General features: G+C 44.4%; 1 non-coding gene across 1 annotated transcript; it reads left to right on the top strand.

Annotated features, from left to right (window-relative positions):
• The first annotated feature begins 9,022 nt into the window (after positions 1–9,022).
• LOC111883743 (small nucleolar RNA R71) lies at positions 9,023–9,129 on the top strand. Its single transcript, XR_002847519.2, has one exon. It is a non-coding gene; the product is annotated as a small nucleolar RNA R71 (small nucleolar RNA).
• The last annotated feature ends 16,735 nt before the right edge of the window (positions 9,130–25,864 follow it).

The following is a 25,864-nucleotide window of genomic DNA, read 5'->3' on the forward strand; positions in this document are numbered from 1 at the left end:
TTTTGGGGTGTTACAAGTTGGTATCAGAGCCCTGGTTTGAGGGATTCGGACACACCTTCGGGGGTGTTTGAACTCAAATCGAGGGATTAAAAGATTTTGGAAAGAGAAAATGTTTTCTAAGAGGCTAAGTAAAAGGGTTTTAAGAAAGAACAACGTGTGTGATGTGCACGACCAGCTGAGCTCAAGTAAGTAATCCCCAATGTACCCATACAAGTTTATATATGTTTATCAGTTTCTGTAGAACAACATGCTAGAATAGGACTAAGGATCTAGGGGTGATGCCTTATGTGCCTGCTTTATGTGCTTCAGTGTATGAAAATTGCATGCTAGAATTGAGTAGGCAGCAGTAGGATAGCCTGTTAGGTTATGCCTGATAGTACGAGTTTAGCTCTGTATGCTAGATCAGTTTCTCTCTATGAGAGCGGATTGCTTGAGATTGTTCCCTTAGTTCGAATGTTGCTTGCTTTGTGCTTTGTGGGACTCTGAGTGGTGGGAGTTATCCATTAGGTGAATACGTCACATCACATGTGAACAGGGTTGAATAATCTTAGAGTGCTGGATTTAGCCCTATTGCGCAGCTCTCGTTTGAGTCTAACCGTTGTAGGGATGAGTCTGTTACTCGAAGGATTATCCGAGCCTCACCCCATGTGATGATATTCAGGTAATGGTTAATTGGCATTACTAGGAGGCCTTCAGCAGCTGAGGACGTGGTAGGGTGGAGCCTGAGATTTCCTAGGGGAAGCCTAGGATGAGTATAACGGTGATTAGCAGTAGTGGAAGGAATCAGGTGGAGTCGAGGCAGTCCTTGAAGAAGGTACAGATAGATGTGGAAGGTAGTATGGGCCCGTACTACTGACAGCAGAGGATCCGTACCCGAACCAAGGAAGGCCAAGATAAGACCAGGGAACTCTTAAGTAGTTGTGATCCCTCAAGAAGTATCAGTATCACTAATGATTGTTATTATGTGTTACAGAATGGTGGTACTACGATCGAGGCCGATAGATGGCGGTTCAGGAGAGGGGTCAGGTTCGGGATCAGGTTCCGAGCCAGTGGATGAGGGACTACGCAAGTTCATCGCGTCAGAGATCACCAGGGGTATCCTTCAGTCGGCCCCCGTTATCTTCGGGTCGATCAAGGAGGGGATCATCGAGTGGATGGAAGATCGCTGATGTGTGTAAACTCACTTAGTTTTAAACCTACTTTTAATTATCAAATAACACACAAAAGACAGTGAACCTATCAATTGTGGTATAGTTAAATAAGCAGGGTATCGATCACAGGGAACGGCAAATTAAAATTAAAAACTAATTTTATCTAATTTAATTAATAAGTAGGGGTTTTATCTAGTTTTACAAGACTAAAAACTTACTAACTATTACTTACTTAAAAACTAGAAAACAAAATACTAACTAGATTCAAAAAATGGAAGGGAACTTCTGTTTAGTTCAACTTAGTTGATTCTATGGTTGATTTCAAGGTAATGGTGCAATGGATTAATTCTTTCGTTGGTTACCGATTCAAGTAATTAGATTCGCATTCACTACACTAATCCTTAGCAAATAAACTAACTTAAACAGTGGCCAGTTGTCTAATTTAATTAGATTTACTGGATTAATTATTCAGGTTAATTTAGACTTGCAATAGTTAATTAATTTATTCTTTTTGATTAACTTCTTGTTTGATGGTCATCTTACAAGCTTGCACATGAATTCACTCAATTTTCTTATTAATTCTAGTTTCATATTCATTAATCCTAGACATATGGCATAGTGATCACATAGCATATGAGGTTAGTAATCAATAGATGTTCATGCTAATCAGTTATCTTCCTATTAACAGAAAATTAATTATTATTCACACACAAGGTTCTTTAGCAAGCTAAAATAACAAAAATTCACCAACTTAGAATTAATCCTACCAATCAATCAAACCATATTGTCAACTTTGTATCCCCAAACAGAAGTCTAAAGGTTTTAGCTCATAATTGAAGTAAATAACAGCAAACAAACAAAGTCAAATTGTCTAACCATAATGATAAAACAAAAGAATAAGTGGAATGATGAAATTTTGCCTCAATTCTTCTTCGGGATTGAATTCTAGCTTCTCTCGTCGTCTTCTAGGGTTTTTCTTCCTTCTCAATCGCAGCTAAACTCTTCTGAATCGTTCTAGAATTTTTTTCTATCGTTCTGAGGAGTTATCTTTATATATACGAATCGACTCGTCGGGTCAGGTGGCGACTCGTCGAGTCTATCTCTCAGTCCCCGTATTGTGATAAGTCTCTGGGATCCCGAGTCATTATCTTCTCGATTCTTCGATCGGACTCGCCGAGTAGTCGACCCTACTCGCCGAGTAGGTGTTATTTTTGGTGTTTTTCTTCTTTGTTCCATTCTTGATCTCTCAACCGCTTCTCCTGCTTCCGAGCTTCATTTTTGGACCGAAAATATAATTCAAACACTTTTAAGTACCTTTTGTCCATAAAATGCAATAATTTAGCTAATAAATGAATAAAAATCTATACTTAATATGAAATTATGAACTGAATATGCACATATCAAAATACCCCACACTTGACTTTTGCTTGCCCCCAAGCAAAACTAAATTTTAAAACATTAGAATCACATATGACAACTCCAATCTAACCCAGCCATTATGCCAAGACCGCAATGCATGCATTTGTGTCTAAAATTTTTCCTAAGGACCTCCCATACTCCAAATACTCACAATCCTCATAAACATTCGCCCACTCACCCCGAACTATGCTCATTTTATGCAACCCTCCGAATCCATCCGCAGAAAACCTCTTATCCTCAAGGTATTTTTAATTGAGCAACCCAAGCATACATAATCTAGAATTACACTTTTCGATACCACTATGGAGCTCTTTGGAATTCTTCACTTCTTTGATAATTTGATCTTTGATCTCTTTGAATTCACCACCTTTATTGATTTTTGGTATCTTCAATTTTTTAATTTCTTCAGAATTTTTGATCTTTTGATCTTCACTTTGATTGCTCCAAAATTCTTACAACTTTTCTTGTAATTCTCTCTCTCTCTCTCTCTCTCTAACATGTAACTCACTTTTTTCACTCAAAATCCTACATGCTTAAGCAGGGGCGCTCAATCTCAACCTTTATTGGCTAACGATAACAATCTTCCTAGATACATTTCAGGTTTAGGCTGCTAAACATATTGCATCCCTCAGGCTGAGCAAGGTCGTGTTTTTGTCCCATGATTTCACTGGAATAAGGAATCCACAAATGCACTAGAACGTATATAGGCTCAACTAAACATTTGGGTCTTCATGCAATTATCAACACAATTCTAACATGGAATCCTAATTTTACTTTTACCAAAATTTTCTAAACTAAATCTTAAGTAATATTTTTAGTATGCAACAAACCCCCTACCCCACACTTATTTTATCCAATGCCCTCATTGCATATTATGCATGATAAAAACATAAAAAGAGAATAAAGAGGGAATTGGAACAAACTCCCCTGGGATAGCAGTCGATAGGTTGGTCACTTTCATTTTAGCTCCAACTTCAATTGACTTTAGACATGGTAACATCTCATCCATGTCTTGGGTGTCAAAATCTCGTGTGGGTCGCTCCAAATACGCGGAAAAACAGTATAAGATCAATATAGGAAGAATAAATGGTCAAGTGGTACTCGTATCAGCATTAAATCAGCAGTCCCCTTCGGTTAAAAATGAATGTCTCGTCGAGTCATATATGTGACTCGTCGAGTATAAGTGCGGACTCGTCATATTTGTGAGAATACAAGGCGACTCGTCGAGTCAATTTAGTGCACTCGACGAGTAGACCGCTGGACGAAAAAATTGGAATTCTGCATTTGTTCCAGCCTCCAATAAATCTTCAAAACTTTCTCCTCACTTCTGGACTCACTCGCTCATGTCCCTAAGGACCGAACTTGATACTTTGACTCTAATGCTTCCTTTTCTTGACTCTCTATCACTCTTATAACCCTTTTTTACTCTATGTTGGGGGTCAGAAATGGCATCGACCAAGTCCTCGCACGATGGCCTGGAGTGCCGCAATAGAATGCTTGGTCCTGGAGGGCTGAATGCGCTATATGGGTAAGGTTGCGCCCTTTCTAACACCAATTGGTTTTAGATCAACCGGTAGCGCTGATGCTCAACAAGTGGTATCAGAGCCAGTGGCGAGGGTTCTATTCTCTCAGGGAGCAATTTCTGAGGGGGGGATTGTTGGGGGTCAGAAATGGCATCGACCAAGTCCTCGCACGATGGCCTGGAGTGCCGCAATAGAATGCCTGGTCCTGGAGGGCTGAATGCGCTATATGGGTAAGGTTGCGCCCTTTCTAACACCAATTGGTTTTAGATCAACCGGTAGCGCTGATGCTCAACACTCTATAACTTTAACCCTCCTATGCAAGCATTCCTAATTCAATTCTGAAAAATAATCAAGCAACCACACATTAAACAAAACAGTAAAAAGTCTTAACACATTCAAACAAACCAAACAAAAAAAAACATAAAAAATTGAAATTGAAAATTGTCTAATAAAAAAGCAAAGAAATTAATCCTCCTCCTCGTCTTGATCCGCTGCTGTTCCACTTCCTCCCGCACCACTCCTTCTTGCACTAATCACCTCGTCCCATGATGGAATGTAAGGAAAGTTACCGCCATCAATATGCGGTATGTTAAAGTGATCGAAAAGCCGGATATGTGATTGGTTGCTAAAATTGATGCCCCGCGCCAATTGATCTTGTAGCCGCCTCATCTCCACATTGTACCAATCCATTGGTACCTCTTCATTTTCAACCGGAATCACCGGCGGCTCTTCCTCCACATCCCGCTCCCTCCTCGAACGGACCCTCCTTCCCGGTGCTTCAGGACCAACAACCGGATCATCATGCGGGATAGCATAATGACCACCACCATAGTCTTCAATAATCCTGGCCCGCCGAAAAAGAATTGGATTGAATGGAGGCGTAGGAATCATCGTCATAAAGTTCCATGCACCACGGGTCATTAACCCAAACGAGTTGGCTAGCCGGGTGACAAACATACCACCATTGATTCGAGAAGTTTTGCGATCCTTAACCGCACCCTCCGATAGATATGAAGCCAAACACCATGGAATATTGCAAAAAATGTCGGGTGTGATAATGCTCCATAAATAGAAGACATAAAGGTTAGAAACCTTGTCATCATCCTTCCTTTGGTTAATAGTGGATGAAATAAGACGATGAGTAAGGCGGTGCGTAGGTGATCGGATGTTCCCCTCTTGTGCCGATTTCGGAATATCAACTTTGTTGCCAATCGTGTTCCACCACCCTGTGCTCGTCACTCCATCGGGAAACACCATGTGGGATTGCTTCAAAAGGCCCGAAAAACAGCTGATGAGACCAAGGGCTGGTCATAAATTCCCAATCGACAGGCAAGGTTGAGCACGGAACATTGATGAAATTCACCCCCAAGACAGAAACTAAAACTTGTTGGGTGATAACAATCTACTCCCCCCGTGAAAGATACTGTGGAGAAGAACTCTAGGCATAGCTCCAAATACACCGGCTCTTGAATTCGAAAGAGCTGGCTCCACCCATCACAAATCATTGTTTCTCCTTCGTGGGTAAACTCCTTTAAAAGATACGGAGCTAACTCCTCTTCATAGCGTATTCCCTGCAACCAATCCCAATCTATCCTATTAGGCACGCATATTTCCTTCTTCCTTATGTCGGCTAATTTCTTCTTCCACTTCCGCATTGTTGGAGCGGACTCAATTTGTGGGAAATTTAACCAAGGAAAGCCACCTTGGTGTCCCCCAGAACTTTGCCCCCTGCTAAACATTCTTTTTGCAAAACAAAGATACAAAACCCAGAAACATAGAGTATAATTAAAAAAAAACGTCATGCACATGTTTCCCGACTCGACTCGTCGAGTCCATGTACGACTCGGCGAGTCGCAAGAACTGCACGAGTCAGTCGGCGGGTCGGTCTAAATTGGACCAAGAAATCTCAAAATTTCTTCAAGGGTTTTGTCTAGACACATGTATATAAGGTATTTAGGCAAGAATAAACATGCAAAACATCATAATCTTTGAGAAATCAAAACCCTATAAATCTAATATTTTTCAAAATCGGTTCTTTCTATGCAATCTCCATTATAGATAGCCTTAAAATCATACTTTTAACAGAAAAGAGGAAGAAATTCGTTACCTTTTGTGATAAAACTTGAAAAATATGAAGAATAATGGAAGAGGAACACTTGAATGCTTGAGAGAGAATTAAGAGAGAGGCGCACGACGAGTGTGTGTGAAAAAGAAACTGATTCATTAGGGTTAAAACCCTAGTTACCGGTTGTAAAAGTGATTTCAATATTATTTTTTTCTGTAAATAATACCGACTCGTCGAGTCAGGGTCAGACTCGGCGAGTCTAGTCGCGATGTCAATTTTTTTTTCTGAAATCCATATGGACTCGTCGAGTCACGGTAAGAATCGGCGAGTCTCTTGCAAAAAAATTCATAATTTTCAAAATTTTGCTATTTATTTAAAATCATTATACCCCACACGTATCCCATGCACACTCTCAAGCAGACATGCCCGACGAATTGGAAAAAAAAACGAAAAAAAATCCAAACAAAACTAAAAAGGTAAAAGAAAGCAAACTCTAAATAACGGGTTGCCTCCCGCCAAGCGCTTCTTTTTAAGGAGTCGTTAGTTGGACTCCTTCCCATCTACGTCTCGTCATCTTCCAGCATCGGGAATGCACGCCTAGTATTTTGTGGTTTGTACTTCGTTTACTAAGCGTGAATCTTCTTTTTGTAAGCATGTTTTGCTTCCTCTCTCTTCTTTTTCACAGCATCATCCTCAGCTGCTTGGGCTTCCATTCTCCTCTTTTTCTTTTGCACCCCATTCGTTTTCTCCTTCTTTTGCACTTCTTTTCCTTCAAACTGAATTACTTCGTATTTTGTGAAGGTGCGTGCTCTAGGTTTGGTAATGAATGGTCGATCAGCTTCCACCCTCCTTTCTTTTGCCTCCTCTTCTTTCTCTGTCCTCACCCCATCTTCAAGTGTAATTGCATTAAGACATGTTATATAGGCGTGTTGAACTTCCGTATCCATGTCTTCTTTTTCTGTTTGTTCTCCTAAAGAATGAGGAAAATTTTCCAAATCCAGATTATACAGAGGACTATCAACCAGCAGATCCAAACCGTCCAAGTTATTATCAAATTCGACTGGACTCGTCGAGTCCAGTAAAGTGACTCGGCGAGTTTGATCGTATTCCACCATTTCTTGGGTGTTTTTTGAGTCAGCTTCTTCCAGTAGCTTTTCTAACTCCTCCAAGTCCTTGTTAACATCTCCATCCTCTCCAGAATGTAGCAGAAACTTGGTTGGATCTTCTTTTTGCAAAAGTTCAAGTTCTTTTTGTAATATCTCATCATCCAAATGGATAAATGAGATGTTTTCTTTTCTTTCCTCTTCTTGCTTGGCTTCTGGTAAAGCTTTAAATATTACGGACTCATCACCCACCCTCAATGTTAATGTAGACTCGCCTACATCAATTAAGGCACATGTGGTGTTTAAAAATGATCTCCCCAAAATGATTGGAATTTTGGGGTCTTCTTCCATGTCAACCACCACAAAGTCTAACGAAAATATAAACTTGGCTACCGGAAATATAAACTTGTCTACTTTAATAAGGAGATCCTCACAAACGCCTTGTGGATGAATTATTGTCTTGTCTGCCAAATGGATCTTCATATTTACCGGTCTTGGCTCCGGTAAATTCAACCTCTTATAGAAAGAGAAAGGCATCAGATTGATGCTTGCACCCGAGTCGGTCAATGCTTGGGTGACAACTTCATTACCAAACTGGCATGAAATTATAATATTCCCCGGATCGCCTTTCTTTTCGGGTAGCTCACTCAACAGTACCTCCGCGACTTCAGCCAAATCTTTCCTAGCAACAAAAAGACCTTTTAGCAAGTTGATGTATTTTGGTGTCTGGAGCATCGTTTCCACAAATGGCACATTAACTTGTAAGGCTTTAACATGCTTCATGAAGGTTCTATATGCTTCAACTTTTTCTGCAGGCATGGCTTTAATTGGGTATGCCAAAGGAGGATTATATGGCTTTAAAGGACTGACAATTTTATCATTCACGCATGGACTCGTCGAGTCCATTAGATGGACTTGGCAAGTCAGATCAGGTTTTGCTGGAGTCGACTCTTCTGCCCTTTCTGTCTTCCTCTTGGAGATCCTCTGTGCATCTGTGAAAATTTCTTCTTTACTGGAGGTCACTGAACTCACATTCTCCATTCTCAGATTGGTTTCGGTGTTACTTGGAAGTTGACCCGGTCTTCTTTCGTTCATTTGGTGTGCAAGCTGTCCCAGCTGTTTCTCAATGTTGAGAATGGATGCCTGCTGATTCCTTAGCATGTCTCTGGTCTCATGTATTGCAGCATCGTGATCATTGTGTCTCTTTTCGGACGCGGCTATGAATCTAGTGAACATTTCTTCCAGATCAGCTTTCTTTTCTACCGGTTCTTCTCTTTGATATAGTCCCTTCTCCTTCTGCTTGTATTTTCCTCCTTAGCCTTCTTATACTCTTCGTATGGGAGCCATTCCTTCTTAGGTTTTCGCCAATTTTTGTCGTATCGATCGCCACTTGAATAGAAGACTTGAGCTTTCTTATTTCCATTCTCATCCAAATCACAATCCTTGGTGAGATGGGGCCCTCTACAATTTTCACATCCCACCGTCATAGCATGGATTGTTTGATCCATTTTTGTCATTCTCCTATCAAGACTATCAAGCTTAGCAATCACCGCCGCTATGCTATCATTTGCCGCGTTCACTACTCCCCGACTTACTTCGTTTCTTGGATTGTGGTATTCTCTAGAGTGTTTAGAAAATTCTTCAATTAGCTCCTTGATTACCGGGGGCGCCTTCTTTGTGAGCGGACCTTGAGAATCTAGCAATTGCCTTGTGGTGACATTGACTCCATCGTAGAAAATGGAGACCTCTTGTTGGCTATTAAGGTCGTGATGTGGGCAATTTCTAAGCAAACTATTGTACCTTTCCCATGCTTCATAAAGAGATTCTCCGGGTTGTTGCTCGAAGTTGGCAATTGCTTTCTTTAGCTTGGCTATTTTGGAGGGCGGACAAAAGTGATCTATGAACTCCTCTTTCATCTTGGCCCATGTGGTGACTGATCCTGGAGGAAGTGACTTTAACCAATCCTTTGAAGCTGGGTCTCGCGAGGGACATTCGGTACATTGAAGTAGTCGGCCACATCATTCACTTCGTCCAAGTGCTTGTAGGCGTCTTCATGATCCTTCCCATAAAAAGGAATCTCCTTGAGTTGAGGGAGAATATGGCCTTTTAGCTCGAAAGTGGCGGTCGCGGGAATTGCGGGTTGCACAAGTCCCGGGCCGGTGTCATCGCGCATCCTCTTCTTCCATTCCCCCATGGGGACTTTATCGATATTAGCCATAGTAATGACTAAATCGTCTTCAAACTCGGAGTCGTGCTCGAATGTGGGTTCTTCTTCTTCCTCGGTCTCGTATTCGATATCTTCTTGAATTGGGTCTTCAATAGTCAAAGAGGCACTGGATGCTCCGAATTTGCTGCTCCTCTTCTTGCTGAAAACGGACTTGAGATTTTTGAGTGGCGAGTTCTTTGAAGAAGCGGATTCTCCAACGGCTTTGCCTTTGCTCTTCCTTAGTGAGGATTCCGGGTCTTCAAGAGGGGGGGACCAGAGGTGTATCAGATCCTCGGGTCATGAAACAACTGTAAACAAAACAGAAAAACACGTAAAAAGAACAAAATTAAAATAAAAATTTAAAACTGAAACAGCGATGTACTCGCCGAGTCGGCACGAGTGCACTCGGCGAGTTCAAGGCAAAAACAGAAAAAAGATTTCTAGTTACTCTAAAAACGAAATTTTAATAAAACTAATTCTACTTACTGAGTTACTTCTTAAATAACTTTGTGTAAGATAAATCCCACACAAATGATCGATTAAACTAGAATTTAATGTTAATTTAGAACCGTTCCCCGGCAACGACGCCAAAAACTTGATGTGTGTAAACTCACTTAGTTTTAAACCTACTTTTAATTATCAAATAACACACAAAAGACAGTGAACCTATCAATTGTGGTATAGTTAAATAAGCAGGGTATCGATCACAGGGAACGGCAAATTAAAATTAAAAACTAATTTTATCTAAGTTAATTAATAAGTAGGGGTTTTATCTAGTTTTACAAGACTAGAAACTTACTAATTATTACTTACTTAAAAACTAGAAAACAAAATACTAACTAGATTCAATAAATGGAAGGGGACTTCTGTTTAGTTCAACTTAGTTGATTCTATGGTTGATTTCAAGGTAATGGTGCAATGGATTAATTCTTTCGTTGGTTACCGATTCAAGTGATTAGATTCGCATTCACTACACTAATCCTTAGCAAATAAACTAACTTAAACAGTGGCCAGTTGTCTAATTTAATTAGATTTACTAGATTAATTATTCAGGTTAATTTAGACTTGCAATAGTTAATTAATATATTCTTTTTGATTAACTTCTTGTTTGATGGTCATCTTACAAGCTTGCACATGAATTTACTCAATTTTCTTATTAATTCTAGTTTCATATTCATTAATCCTAGACATATGGCATAGTGATCACATAGCATATGAGGTTAATAATCAATAGATGTTCATGCTAATCAGTTATCTTCCTATTAACAGAAAATTAATTATTATTCACACACAAGGTTCTTTAGCAAGCTAAAATAACAAAAATTCACCAACTTAGAATTAATCCTACCAATCAATCAAACCATATTGTCAACTTTGTATCCCCAAACAGAAGTCTAAAGGTTTTAGCTCATAATTGAAGTAAATAACAGCAAACAAACAAAGTCAAATTGTTTAACCATAATGATAAAACAAAAGATAAGTGGAATGATGAAATTTTGCCTCAATTCTTCTTCGGGATTAAATTCTAGCTTCTCTTGTCGTCTTCTAGGGTTTTTCTGCCTTCTCAATCGCAGCTAAACTCTTCTGAATCGTTCTAGAATTTTTTTTCTATCGTTCTGAGGAGTTATCTTTATATATACGAATCGACTCGTCGAGTCAGGTGGCGACTCGTCGAGTCCATCTCTCAGTCCCCGTATTGTGATAAGTCTCTGGGATCCAGAGTCATTATCTTCTCGATTCTTCGATCGGACTCGCCGAGTAGTCGACCCTACTCGCCGAGTAGGTGTTATTTTTGGTGTTTTTCTTCTTTGTTCCATTCTTGATCTCTCAACTGCTTCTCCTGCTTCCTTCTGCTTCCGAGCTTCATTTTTGGACTGAAAATATAATTCAAATACTTTTAAGTACCTTTTGTACATAAAATGCAATAATTTAGCTAATAAATGAATAAAAATCTATACTTAATATGAACTAAATATGCACATATCAATCGCCTTCGGGCATTCAGGAGCGACATGACATCTGGTCAGTCGGGATCTCTCACACTGTCCTTTAACGACTTCTGGGGCAGTGGTGCGCCGAATTTTCATGGGGCGAAGGACCCCATAGCTGCCAAACGATGGATTGCAGACATTGAGTCTACACAGACGATTAGCTTCTGCCCTGAGGGGTCGAAGGTGATATTTGCAGCAGGATATTTGAGAGATCGAGCTAGGGATTGGTGGGAGTCCGTCGGTGACTCGTTGGGAGCCTCGGCTGTCGAGGCTATGACCTGGTCGGACTTCGTGACCATGTTCAAGGCAGAGTTTGCGCCGGCTTTCGAGCTTCAGCAGCTGGCCAGGGAGTTCCTAGATATGAGACAGACGACGGAGACTGTGGCGGAGATCACGGCCAAGTTCCGGGAGAGGGAATTATTAGTGCCCCAGTATGCGGGTGATGAGGACATGAGGAGGACCCGCTACCATGACATGCTCCGAGCTGATATTCGAGAGCATGTCAGTTTTTCAGCTTGCCCTACCTTGGACTCTATGATTGCCAGGGCGAGGGAGAGAGAGATAGATCTGGAGCACGTCCGGAAGAGGAAGACTGAGGAGGGACATACAGGAGGGGCTTCGGGGAAGAAGCCCAAGGGATCAGATGGTAGGCCGAAAGGCCAGTCAGGACCGAGCCACTGCAGGAAATGCGGCAGGCCTCATGAGGGGGCATGTTGATTGGGATCGTCGGGCTGCTATAAGTGCGGCAAGACGCGACATTTCAGCAGGGATTGTACTGCCCCTGCACCTGTGATTCAGACATCAGAGTTGCTGTGTTTTCACTGCAACCAGAGGGGCCACAAGAAGGCCAATTGCCCCCAGTTGACATCATCAGCGCCAGTTAAGGCGCCAGCTCCAGCTACCCTGCGGATTACGGATGGCCGGCAGGGCAAGGCAGAGGCTCCAGTGGTGAGGAGCCGGGCGTTTCAGCTGACAGCAGAAGAGGCACGCGCCGCACCCGATGTGGTGACGGGTATGATCCTTTCTCTCTATTTTATTTTATGATGTTATGTTATTGATTTGTGCTCTGTGTATATGCATTAGGATTGTTCCATGTGAACGGTATTCCGGTTCAGGTGTTTTTCGACTCAGGTGCCACCCGATCATTTATTTCCCTTGCGCTTAGCAAGAGGTTTACTGAGTCCTCAGGCATGTTGGATTGCCCTTTAGAGGTAGAGATTGCCGATGATCGATCGGTGCGAGCATCAGTAGTGTTCAGGGACTGTGTTTTGAGGTTATTTGAGGAGCGTTATTTGGTGGATTTGGTTCCCATACCATTGCGGGGGAACAAGGTGATTATAGGCATGGATTGGTTGAGCCATAATAGGGCGGTGATAGATTCCGCACAACAGCTAGTGCGGGTCAGGACCCCAAGCGGGGGAGAGTTGGTGATCCACGACGAGAGGCCACAGCGTGGACCTATAGCATGTTTAGCAGCGAGAGCTAGGCGCTACCTTCAGCAGGGATGCGCGGGGTATGTCGCGTATGTTATGAATACCCGGGAGATGGGTAAGGCGACGGTGAGCGAGGTTCCAGTGGTACGAGACTACGCTAATGTGTTCCTGGAGGAGCTTCCTGGAATACCTCCGGAGCACCAGGTAGAGTTCAGGATCGATCTAGTTCCTGGTACGGCTCCGATAGCCAAGGCACCCTATCGGTTGGCTCCTCCCGAGATGCAGGAGTTGTCTACGCAGCTGCAGGAGCTGCTGGACAAGGGATTTATTCGTCCAAGCAGTTCGCCCTGGGGATCCCCGATCCTGTTTGTGAAGAAGAAGGATGGGTCGTATCGGATGTGTATAGATTTTCGGGAGCTAAATAAGGTAACGGTGAAGAACCGTTACACACTCCCGAGGATTGATGATCTCTTTGATCAGTTGCAGGGAGCATCTTGGTTCTCCAAGATCGATTTGCGTTCAGGATATCATCAGATGAGGGTTAGAGAGGAGGATATACAGAAGACCGCGTTTCGGACGCGTTATGGACATTATGAGTTTGTGGTGATGCCGTTCGGGCTCACCAATGCTCCTGCCGCGTTCATGGACCTCATGAACCGCGTGTACAGATCGATGTTGGATCGGTCTGTGATAGTTTTCATTGATGACATCTTGGTTTATTCCAAGACTCAGGAGGAGCATGAGGAGCATCTGAGAGAGGTATTGGAGACCCTGAGGAGGGAGAGCTTGTACGCCAAGTTCTCCAAATGTGAGTTTTGGTTGCGCGAGGTATAGTTTCTTGGGCACCTCGTCAATCAGAACGGGATCTCAGTAGACCCGGCGAAGGTGGAGGCGGTGATGAGGTGGGAGATTCCGAAGTCTCCATCTGAGATTCGGAGTTTCCTAGGATTGGCAGGCTACTATCGGAGGTTCATTCAGGATTTCTCCAAGATAGCCGTACCCCTGACACGGTTGACTAGGAAAGTCGTGGTCTTTTGGTGGGGGCCTGAGCAGCAGGCAACGTTCGAGACTCTGAGGCAGAGATTGTGCGAGGCGCCGATCTTAGCCCTGCCCGAGGGGGTGGAGGATTTTGTGGTATATTGCGATGCGTCGATCTCAGGTTTAGGCGCAGTGTTGATGCAGAGGGGGCATGTCATTGCTTATGCCTCGAGGCAGCTGGAGCCTCACGAGGCGAACTACCCGACGCACGATTTAGAGTTGGGGGCGGTGGTCTTCGCCCTCAAGATATGACGACATTACCTTTACGGGGTTCGTTGTACCATACACACAGACCACAAGAGTTTGAGGTATCTCATGGATCAGCCGAGTCTGAACATGAGGTAGCGTCGGTGGTTGGACATGGTGAAGGATTATGATTGCGAGATCCTTTACCTCCCGGGGAAGGCCAATGTGGTGGCCGATGCACTTAGCCGCAAGGCGGCGCCGACCAGGGATGTTTGCATGAGGATGACTGTGGTGACTCCCCTGTTGGAGCAGATTCGGGAGGCTCAACAGGAGGCTATGAAGGAGGAGCATCGGAAGAGTGAGCGAATAGTGGGTCAAGTCACCTCCTTTGATTATGATAGCCGGGGGTTGTTGACACTACACCGTAGGGTGTGGGTGCCGTATCATGGAGGCGTACGCCAGATCTTGATGGAGGAGGCGCACAAATCCCGATTCTCTATTCATCCAGGGGCAACGAAGATGTATTGGGATCTTCGCCTGGACTATTGGTGGCCCTGCATGAAGTAGGATGTGGCGTGGTACGTCGAGCGGTGTTTGACCTGCAGGAAGGTCAAGGCCGAGCATCAGAGACCGCACGACAAGATACAGCCGTTGGATATCCCGTTGTGGAAATGGGAGGATATTACGATGGATTTTATCACGAAGCTTCCACGAACGGCGCGAGGAGTAGATTCGATTTGGGTCATCGTGGATCGGTTGACCAAGAGCACCCATTTTATTCCGATTCCGGAGAGTATCTCGGCCGAAAAGTTGGCCGATATCTATATCAGGGAGATAATGGCGCGGCACGGGGTGCCAGTGTCAGTGATATCAGATCGAGATGTACGGTTCACTTCCAGGTTTTGGAAGAGGTTTCATGATGAGTTGGGCCCTCGTCTGCATTTTAGCACCGCTTTTCACCCGCAGACGGATGGTCAGAGTGAGCGGACCATCCAGACTTTGGAGGATATGTTGCGGGCGTGCGTGTTAGATCTCGGTGGTAACTGGGATACCTATCTTCCTTTGGCTGAGTTCTCGTACAACAACAACTATCACGTGAGTATTGATCGTCCCCTATTCGAGATGTTGTATGGTCGGAGGTGCAGGACCCCGATATGATGGGGTGAAGTTGGCCAAAGGGTCATGGGGAGCACCGAGGTGGTGCTCAAGACGACTGAGAGAATCCAGCAGGTTCGGAGCAGGCTTCAGACTGCGCAGAGTCGGCAGAAAAGTTACGCTGACAAGCGTCGATCAGACCTGGAGTTCCAGGTCGGGGATATGGTTCTCCTAAAGGTGTCGCCTTGGAAAGGCGTCATTCGATTCAGGAAGCGGGGAAAGTTGGGTCCGAGATTCATTGGACCGTTCAGGGTTGTAGCCCGGGTGGGCAAGGTGGCATATAGGCTGGATCTGCCAGCCGAGCTCAGCCAGATCCACAACACCTTCCATGTCTCCCAGCTGCGGAAGTGTCTCGTGGATGATTCAGCGGTGGTGCCATTAGAGGCTATACAGGTTGATGACAGCCTGAATTACATTGAGCCCTCAGTCGCAATTCTCGATCGGAAGTCGAAGGATCTAAGGAACAAGAGGGTGGAGCTAGTGAAAGTGCAATGGCAGCACCGCAAGGGTTCGGAATGGACTTGGGAGCTGGTGGAAGAAATGATGGAGCATTACCCCGAGCTGTTTCAGGATCGAGCGGAAGACTTCGAGGACGAAGTCTAAAATATGTGGGGGAGATTTGTAGCACCTGGTTCCTGGTACGTAAAATTTATGCTAGTAATTATCATTTTAGCCTTGGATTCGGCGAGTTGTAGGTCCGACTCGCCGATTAGGGACGCGGTCCGGGGGCACGTTTACGTTGGCGACTCGGCGAGTCCATATTCTGGACTCGGCGAGTCAACGCTGTCTGTTGAAACCCTAAATTTCAAGGGTTTGCACCCTATTTAAACACTCATTTCCGCCCCCAACCTCGCCCCCATTCACCCTCAGAGCTCCCAACATTGTCTTTGCCCTTTTTCCTTGTGAGATTGAAGTGTTTTGGGTGGGTTCTTGAAGTTTTTAAGGAGAAAGAGGAGTAGATCAAGAAGAGGAGAAGGAGGCCAAGCATTTTTGTGACATCTCGATGTTTTCCTTGAGGTATAGCTCGTTTCCCCTTTGTTTTCAAGCTTGTAGTCCCTAATAGCTTCATGAAAGTCCTTTTTGAGCCATTCTTCAAGCTTGTTTGTGCTTGGTGGGTTGTAATAAGTTGTTAGCCTTTAGATCTAGGCATGATTTAGTCCCTGGAGCTTGGATCTACTGCCTTTGTGGAGTCATATTGCATGAAAGTCCTAGATCTACCCCTTTTGGTGCACTTTGAGCCCTAAAACCTTCATTGGTGATTATCTACATGTAAAGTTGGAAACTGTAAACCAGGCCCTAGGAACCCAGATCTACGAATGGCATGGACTGGATTCAAGCAAAATCATGTCTATAGTTTTTGCATGAGGCAGACTCGGCGAGTCGTTCATCTGACTCGGCGAGTCGGGTCGCGAGTCCCCGGGTTGTTCCCCTTTTTGTGTTGCGAGTTGGAGTGGTTAGTCATAGGGTATGACTCAGTGGGTTGGAAGCCAGACTCACTCATGAAGTCACTCGGCGAGTCATTGCAAAGACTCGGCGAGTTCACGGCAATCTCCTTGTCTCAAGAACAACTCGGCGAGTTGTTCATACAACTCGGCGAGTCACGGCTTAGAGTGTTCTTCAGATGAAGATGAACTCGGTGAGTTGTTCATACAACTCGGCGAGTAGGATGAAGGACTATTGGCCTTGGGAATAGAAGGAAGACTCGTCGAGTCTACGCTTAACTTGACGAGTAGAGACGGACTTATGGTCAGACTAAAGGAAAGGGACTCGGCGAGTTGGCTAGCCAACTCGGCGAGTCTGGTCAACTGGCAATTGACTGTGACTCGACTCATGACTTGTTAAGGGTAAATGGACAATTTACCCTGAGGGCGGTTAGTAGTAATTGATTAAGTGTGTGGTGGGAATTACAGTCGGAGGATTCCTGAAGCAGCAGCAGTAGCATACAGACCTTTCCCACACAGATCAGCAGCTACTTTCAGGTGAGTTACCTTCCAGTAGCGGTGGGTCTAAGGCCACAATGCCGGCCCACCAGTGAGAAATGTATGATAGATGATTGTCTTTGTGATATCATCTAGGTTTGCTACTACCTGATATGTTATATGCTAGCATGATATGTTACATGTGATAGTAATAGAGTTGGTTATTAGGACCGAAGGGTAGTCAGACACCCCAGATACGTCTGACAATATATGATGATATGTTTGTATGCTGGCTTTTTACGTTATATGCGATAGAGGTAGTAGGAGGGGACTAGTCCCCGAGTTCGGTCGTTAGGACCGAAGGGTAGTTCAGGCACCCCAGATATGTCTGATAATATGTTATGTTATGATATATGTGATAGTAGTAGTAGAGGGTGAAATAGTCCTCGAGGTTCGGTCGTTAGGACCGAAGGGTAGTCAGCACCCCAGAACGGCGTGACATGGGTAGTCAGCACCCCAGAATGGCTTGACACGGCTAGGTCGGCACCCCAGAATGGCCGTACCGGGTAGGTCGGGCACCTTAGAAATGTCCGACAACATGTATGATATGTGATTGTATGATATGCGGTACGATGGGGGAACTCACTAAGCTTCGTGCTTACAGTTTTCAGTTTTGGTTTCAGGTACCTCTTCTTCGAAGGGGAAGAAGCTGGCGCGGTAGCAGCCCATCACACACATGTTTCGTATTCCGCACCATGAGACCTTCCTGGGGATTTGTACTCTGACATTTTTATGTTATTGAAATGTTTTTCCAGACATGCGATATCTTTATAAAATGTTATGACCAGTAAACGTTTTATTCGAATGTTTTGCTAAATATATGTTTTAAAAAAATGAAATTTTTGGCTCGTATTTTTGGGGTGTTACAATAAGGGATCAACCCCAACCTCCTTATCTGTTCCCTTATCCTCAGAAAAACCCTAGATAGTCGTTCCATCTCCATTGTTTGGTGTGTTTGGCCTTGTGGAGCTTAATTTGGCAAAGAAAAGCTTAAAAGAAGAAAGAAGAGGTTGGCAAAGAAGGAAACTTGGTGGCTGGAGCTTGTAGATCTGAGATAGCATCACCTTTTGCAACTATTTGGAGGTATAAAGTTCACAACTTTCCTTGTAGAAGCATATATCTAGTTGTAGGGAGCTTTGGGATCTTTTTAGGTCCAAAGATTTGACCTTTAAGGTGTAACTTCGTCCCAAAGCTTGGGATTGCCACCCTTAGAGCTAAAAATGTCCTATGAGCAGTAAAGTCTCGATTTTGATAGTCCTATTAAGCCCATGCATGAGATCTAGCTCCCTTTATGGATGTAGAAGATCACTTTGGAAGTGTGAGTTGGTTTGAGCCATATAAAGTGAACAAGTCAGTGACTTTATGGTTTATGGCGTGAAATAAGACTTGGATCTGAGTTGGTAGCTTCTGAATCGAGGTATTCAGCTCTTAATAGAAAAAGGACTTAACAGGGGAATTACGTTGAGCGTACGTGCAGGTACGACCAGCGTACTCGCCATTTTGCCTGTACGTTTAGCGTACATGGGGGTACCCCCCGCGTATTCTGTCTGTATGGATCATGAGTTTTTGGGCCGTGGTTTGGGGCATGTTTGGGTAATTGGGCCTTATTGGGCCATCAAAAATCATATTATATGGGCCAAGGAATATATTTTGGGCTTAGGGTGAAGCCCTTTAAGGGATTGGGCCTAATGTAGCAAATTGGGCCATTAGTGGGTCACTAGTGGGCTTGAGAAGCTAACCTGGTGTTAGGCCTTAGTCATGGACCAGTTTAGGTTAAGGGTAAAAATGGTCAATTTACCCTTAGAAGGATATTATTTTGGGATAGGTGTTGTTGTGGCATTGATAGTTCAGGGGAGCTAGAGGAGCAGCAGTGTGGGGATTGTCAAATATCAGCCGGAAGGGTACCAATAGTGTTTCAGCAGTTCAAGGTGAGTTATCCTCACTATACCAAGGGTCTAAGGCACCAAGGCCGGCCCTTTGAATTGTTATTTGAGTAATTGTTGTTGTGATATGTTAGTTTGGCATTTGCTAGAATGGATTATTATATGCTAGTATGGCTGGTTTGATCGGCATCCTGGTAGACTGGATGTGGCTATGTTTAGTGGCTTGTAGTTGGTCGGATTGCCTGTATACTGGTAGGAGATTACTTGTGATATGTGCGCAAGTTTGAGCAATTGTAGAGGGTATTCCATCCCGGTAGGATGATAGGGCCCTAGTACTTAGTTTTGTGGACTATTATGTGATTATCTTGTAATCACACATGTTTGTTAGTATGTGGGCATTCCAACCCGATGGTTGTGGGCCAGGAGTATTCCATACAGGTAGGATGATTGGACTCATAGTATGTTGGCATTCCAACCTGATGGTTGTGGGCCAGGAGTATTCCATCCCGGTAGGATGATTGGACTCGTAGTAGGTTGGCATTGCAACCCGATGGTAGAGGGCCTGGGGTATCCCATTCTGAGGGATGATTGGACCCTTAGTAGTGGTTGTATGTGTAGGTGTCCAGGCATTCCAACCCGATGGTTGTGGGCCGAGAGTATTCCATTATGGTAGGATGATTGGACTCATAGTATGTTGGCATTTCAACCCGATGGTTGAGGGCCAGGGGTATTCCAACCGGATGGTTGATTGGACCCATTGTATGTTGTTTATTGTTGTATGTGTATGGTTATGTGTGTATGGGTATTTTGGGGGAACTCACTAAGCTTTCGAGCTTACGGTTTCAGTTTATTGTTTCAGGTACATTAGGTGATCGTGGCAAGGCAAAGGCATGATCGTACCGCTCCTCATATTTCATGATTTTGTGATTTGGTTCTGGGGATACTCTGATGTTTAAAACTGTTTTGAAAACAAGTTGTATTAACTTATTGGTTTTTGAATGGATTAAAATGTTTTAAATTGGTTTAGATTTTATGGATGTTCCAAGTTGGTATCAGAGCCTTGGTTTGAGTGAATTGGATGGACATTCGTGTGACTCCAGTCTCAAATCAAGGAAGGTTTTTTTATATGGTTTTCAAATGGCTTTCAAAATAAGTAAAGGAGGATGCAGAGGGTACGATCAGCCGGAGCCAGTAAGTTGACCCCAAATACCATACAAGTTATTTTATTATGTGATATGTTAGAACAATATGCTAGTACTAGGCTAGGGATCTCTAGGAATTGCATGATAGGATTGCCTGATTATGTGATGCCTGCTAGCCTAGGGTCTCCTTATGTGAGATACTCAGTATTCCTCTAGGGGTGAGGATTGAACGCTTGCTATGTGTGTATATGTCTAGGGCGTTGTGGTGATACTTGAGACAAATATAAGTAGGTGTGGAAGGTAGTATGGGCCCGTACTACTGAAAGCACGAGACCTAGCGTATCAAGGAAGTCACAACCCCTGGGGTGTTGGTTTGCAGTTAGTTACCAGGCTGTTATGAGGCGTATCTGAGGATCTTTTTGGTGTGCTGCAGAATGGCGATTACAAGACGCTTCGGAGCAGGATTCGGTTCCGGATCCGGATCAGGAGAGGGTGATCAGGATGGATCTGTACCACCCGAGGTCATTGGTCGGATGAGGACGGATGAGTTGGATGCTAGGATTCGTGATATTCTGCATGATGAGGTTGCTGCTATGTTCCGGGCTGAGTTGTCAGAGTTGTTTGGGTCGATCAAGACCGCCATGGTTGAGTACTTCGATGAGCGTTATGCAGATCTTGCAGAGACGGTTGCCGCAGCAGCCGCAGCGGTTGTAGCAGCGGAAGGAGGAGGAGCCGGTCAGGGCTTTCAGTATTGGGACTTCGATAATACGAAGCCACCTACTTTTGATGGGGTTCAGGATCCGATCGTTCCTATGACATCGTTGTCAGACGTGGAGGGATGTTTCTTCATGTGTTCATGCCCTGCTGATCAGATGGTGAGGTGTGCTCTGAACCTGTTGAGGCTCAAGGCAAAGGATTGGTGGAGGTTGACTACGGGATCATATTCTGATGCGCAGCGAGCTGCGTTACTTGGGATCAGTTCCGAGACATGTTCAGTACTCGTTATGTTCCGTGGGATGAGCGGGAGAGATTGGCTCAAGAGTTTCTGAAGTTGAAGCAGGATTCTGAGTCGGCGACGGATATCACCAGGATGTTTATGGAGAGGGCGATGTTTTGCCCCGAGTTCGCTTCAGATAAGGCTCAGATGACCCGGTATCTTAGCATGCTCAAGACAGATATTCGACAGTTCGTGTCTACACAGAGATGTGATACCTTGTTGGAGTTGCAGCAGGCCGCCAGGCAGCGCGCATTAGAGATCGAGCTCCGGTTGAGAGAGCAAAAGCAGGCCCCGGTGCAGTCGCAGCCTGCGCCGAAACGGTTGAGGGCCGTTGATTATCGACAGGGAGGTCAAAGGAGTCGCACTTGCGGGAAGTGCGGCAAGGTGCATAAAGGAAGTTGTCGTTCTTCTTCTGGGTGCCACAAGTGTGGCAAGGAGGGCCACATATCCAGGGATTGCAGGTAGCAGGTTCCAGCTGTCGGAGTTCAACTTTGTTATCCTTGTGATCAGGTGGGCCATATGAAGGCCCAATGTCCTCTACTGGCTGCCAGGCCAGTGCAGGCCCCATCATCAGCCACTTTGAGACTTACTGAAGGGGGTCAGGGTCGAGCAGAGCCTCCAAAGGCTCCAGGGCGTGCCTATCAGCTTGTAACCGAGGAGATCGGGACAGCGCCAGAGATGACAGCCGGTATGTCTTTTCTTTTATACTTTGATCATGTTATTATTATGAGATTTTTTGTTTCCTACATGAGTTATTAGAGTATAGTAGATGCTTTTGAGAAGTTATTATCAGGAGGTTATAGAGGGGTAGTATCCGGTGATTCCTTCAAGAGAAGGAGAGGTCATGATCCAGAGATTCGGAGTCATCTGCAAGAACTTGGATCCCTCGAAGTTCGTTGTCTCGAATTGGGACGATTGGGTCGCGTACTGGCGTCACCGCCCGTAGACATTAGTAAGTGATCTAAGTGGGGGAGAATTGGGAATTCTCGGATGGTGCGTTGTCTTGAAGGATGTCGCCTGACGCAGTTTGGATGTTGGTTCGGGAGTGGTGCAATGAGGCGGTCCAGTTATGGTAAGAACCCTGCTTGTATTGTGGATCTTTGAGCGAGCAATGGGAATACTGCTATGCTATAGAAATCAGTAGGATTGTTCCCAAGTGTCGAAAATGATGAGGGGCATGCGAAATACTCTTTATGGATTGTAAGTTATGCAATCAGTTTCTGGGTATATATGTGTATTATGGGTTTGCGACGTGCTCCACAAGTAGATGATGTAGAGTGAGATTCCGACATTTCGGCACCGACTGATGATGCAAAGTCATGGTTAGGTCTCCTTGGAAGAGGAGAAAGGTGAGTAGCTTCAGATTGGAGATTTGGCAGAGGAGTTAGAGATAGCGGAGTTGCTGGACTCGGGAGCAGTCTAGACCGGTGCTGAGAACTGTGTGAGGACATTTCAGTCGTAGGTTGTGGACCTAGAGATCGCAATAGTAATGTTCCCTGTCGTGGTACGTTTGGAGTAGACATGATGACGGGATATGGGTGAGTTGCACTCGGTTGAGTCGAATCATAGTAGTTTTGAGGAAGCTGCAAGGTTGGATCCTTGGGCTTCAAGTATGATTGTAGACTTGGTGTATGTGCGTAGTGGTATGCAAATCTAGGGTATTCCATCATGAGGATTACCGGAACCTATGATTGATTGGACATAATGTGTTTGGTATTCCAACCCGAGGGTTGATTACATGTGTAGGGATACAAGGGTATTCCATCATAGGGATGAGCGGACCCGTCGTGGGCATGCCTGGGATTTCAACCCGAGGCTGATTGGGCCAGGTGTGAGTGTTCGTTTATGTGAGGGTATTGTTATATGTGCGTTTGGGTATGAGTTGAAAGAGAACAAGTGTTGTAGGCAGCAAAATTTGACCCGTGGTTCTGTTTTCGGGTCGGAAGCTCAGGTTCCCATGGTTGAGTAGTCCTTTTGATAGTAATGGGAAGAGGTCAGGTGATGGTTAGTTTGGGCGGCCTGTCAAGGAGACGGATCCAATCTAACTTTCCAAGTAAAGGGCATTCTGGGGAGGTAGGTATTTGATACTGCATGAGAATAAGTATGTATCTATTTGAGTTGGAGTTCCAGTGGGGTTAGCCTCCCTTGGGGGTCGTCACGCTTTAGGGGCATGAATGTGCCTTTCGAGATTTTTAGTAGCCAGAATTGGCAGTTGGCGATTTCGAGGGCGAAATCAGATTTAATAGGGGGAGAGTTGTAACGCCCCGTTCTAAAAGTATTTATTTATAGATTCCCGAGATAAAGATTAAAGGCATTTCGGTCTTTTATGGGCAATGGGTTTCATTTGAGAAGGTTTCGGACCGGGGTGTGTTGCTAGAAGCATATGGCTTCTCTCCACCTTTTCGTGGATATAAAGTTCTTCGGGAACAAACTTAGAATAAAGGAGTTATGACACTTTGAAGATATTGACATTTATGGCCCTTAATGGAAAAAGTGGACGAGGAAGGCCATGCATGCAATTTGGGACATGCATGGGTACGCCCAACGTAGGCTGGGTACACCCATCGTAATAGAGTAAATGATCGCTGGTGCAAGGACGCGTACGCCCATCGTACGCTCAGAGTCATTAAACCCTAATTTTTGGGTCGGCCACTATATAAGGAACATAAGGGATCAACCCCAGCCTCCTTATTTGTTCCCTTATCCTCAGAAAAACCCTAGAAAGCCATTCCATCTCCATTGGTGGGTGTGTTTCGCCTTATGGAGCTTAGTTTGGAAAAGAAAAGCTTAGAAGAAGAAAGAAGAGGTTGGCAAAGAAGCAATCTTGGTGGCTGGAGTTTGTAGATCTGAGATAGCATCACCTATTGCAACTGTTTGGAGGTATAAAGTTCACAACTTTCCTTATAGAAGCATAGATCTAGTCGTAGGGAGCTTTGGGATCTTTTTAGGTCCAAAGATTTGACCTTTATGGTGTAACTTCGTTCCAAAGCTTGGGATTGCCACCCTTAGAGCTAAAAATGTCCCATGAGCAGTAAAGTCTCAATTTTGATTGTCCTATTAAGCCCATGCATGAGATCTAGTTCCCTTTATGGATGTAGATGATCACTTTGGAAGTGTGAGATGGTTTGAGCCATATAAAGTCACCAAGTCAGTGACTTTATGGTGTATGGCGTGAAATAAGACTTGGATCTGAGTTGGTAGCTTCTGAATCGAGGTATTCTGCTCTTAATAGAAAAAGGACTTAACAGGGGAATTGCGTTGAACGTACATGCAGGTACGCCCAGCGTACTCGTCATTTTGCCTGTACGCTTAGCGTACATGGGGGGTACGCCCCGCATACTCTGTCTGTATGGATCATGAGTTTTTGGGCCGTGGTTTGGGGCATGTTTAGGTATTTGGGCCTTAGTGGGTCATCAGAAATCATATTATATGGGCCAAGGAATATATTTTGGGCTTAGGGTGAAGCCCATTAAAGGATTGGGCCCAATGTAGCAAATTGGGCCATTAGTGGGTCACTAGTAGGCTTGGGAAGCTAACCTGGTGTTGGGCCTTAGTCATGGACCAGTTTGGGTTAAGGGTAAAAATGGTAAATTTACCCTTAGAAGGATATTTTTTTGGGGATAAGTGTTGTTGTGGCATTGATAGTTCGGGGGAGCTAGAGGAGCAGTAGTGTGGGGATTGTCAGATAGCACCCAGAAGGGTACCGGTAGTGTTTCAGCAGTTCAAGGTGAGTTATCCTCACTATACCAAGGGTCTAAGGCACCAAGGCCGACCCTTTGAATTGTTATTTGAGTAATTGTTGTTGTGATATGTTAGTTTGGCATTTGCTAGAATGGATTATTATATGCTAGTATGGCTGGTTTGATCGGCATCCTGGTAGACTGGATGTGGCTATGTTTAGTGGCTTGTAGTTGGTCGGATTGCCTGTATACTGGTAGGAGATTACTTGTGATATGTGCGCAAGTTTGAGCAATTGTAGAGGGTATTCCATCCCGGTAGGATGATAGGGCCCTAGTACTTAGTTTTGTGGACTATTATGTGATTATCTTGTAATCACACATGTTTGTTAGTATGTGGGCATTCCAACCCGATGGTTGTGGGCCAGGAGTATTCCATACAGGTAGGATGATTGGACTCATAGTATGTTGGCATTCCAACCCGATGGTTGTGGGCCAGGAGTATTCCATCCCGGTAGGATGATTGGACTCGTAGTAGGTTGGCATTGCAACCCGATGGTAGAGGGCCTGGGGTATCCCATTCTGAGGGATGATTGGACCCTTAGTAGTGGTTGTATGTGTAGGTGTCCAGGCATTCCAACCCGATGGTTGTGGGCCGAGAGTATTCCATTATGGTAGGATGATTGGACTCATAGTATGTTGGCATTTCAACCCGATGGTTGAGGGCCAGGGGTATTCCAACCGGATGGTTGATTGGACCCATTGTATGTTGTTTATTGTTGTATGTGTATGGTTATGTGTGTATGGGTATTTTGGGGGAACTCACTAAGCTTTCGAGCTTACGGTTTCAGTTTATTGTTTCAGGTATATTAGGTGATCGTGGCAAGGCAAAGGCGTGATCGTACCGCTCCTCATA

This window comes from Lactuca sativa, chromosome 7, assembly GCF_002870075.4.
Source record: "Lactuca sativa cultivar Salinas chromosome 7, Lsat_Salinas_v11, whole genome shotgun sequence".
NCBI classification, from domain to species: Eukaryota; Viridiplantae; Streptophyta; class Magnoliopsida; order Asterales; family Asteraceae; genus Lactuca; species Lactuca sativa.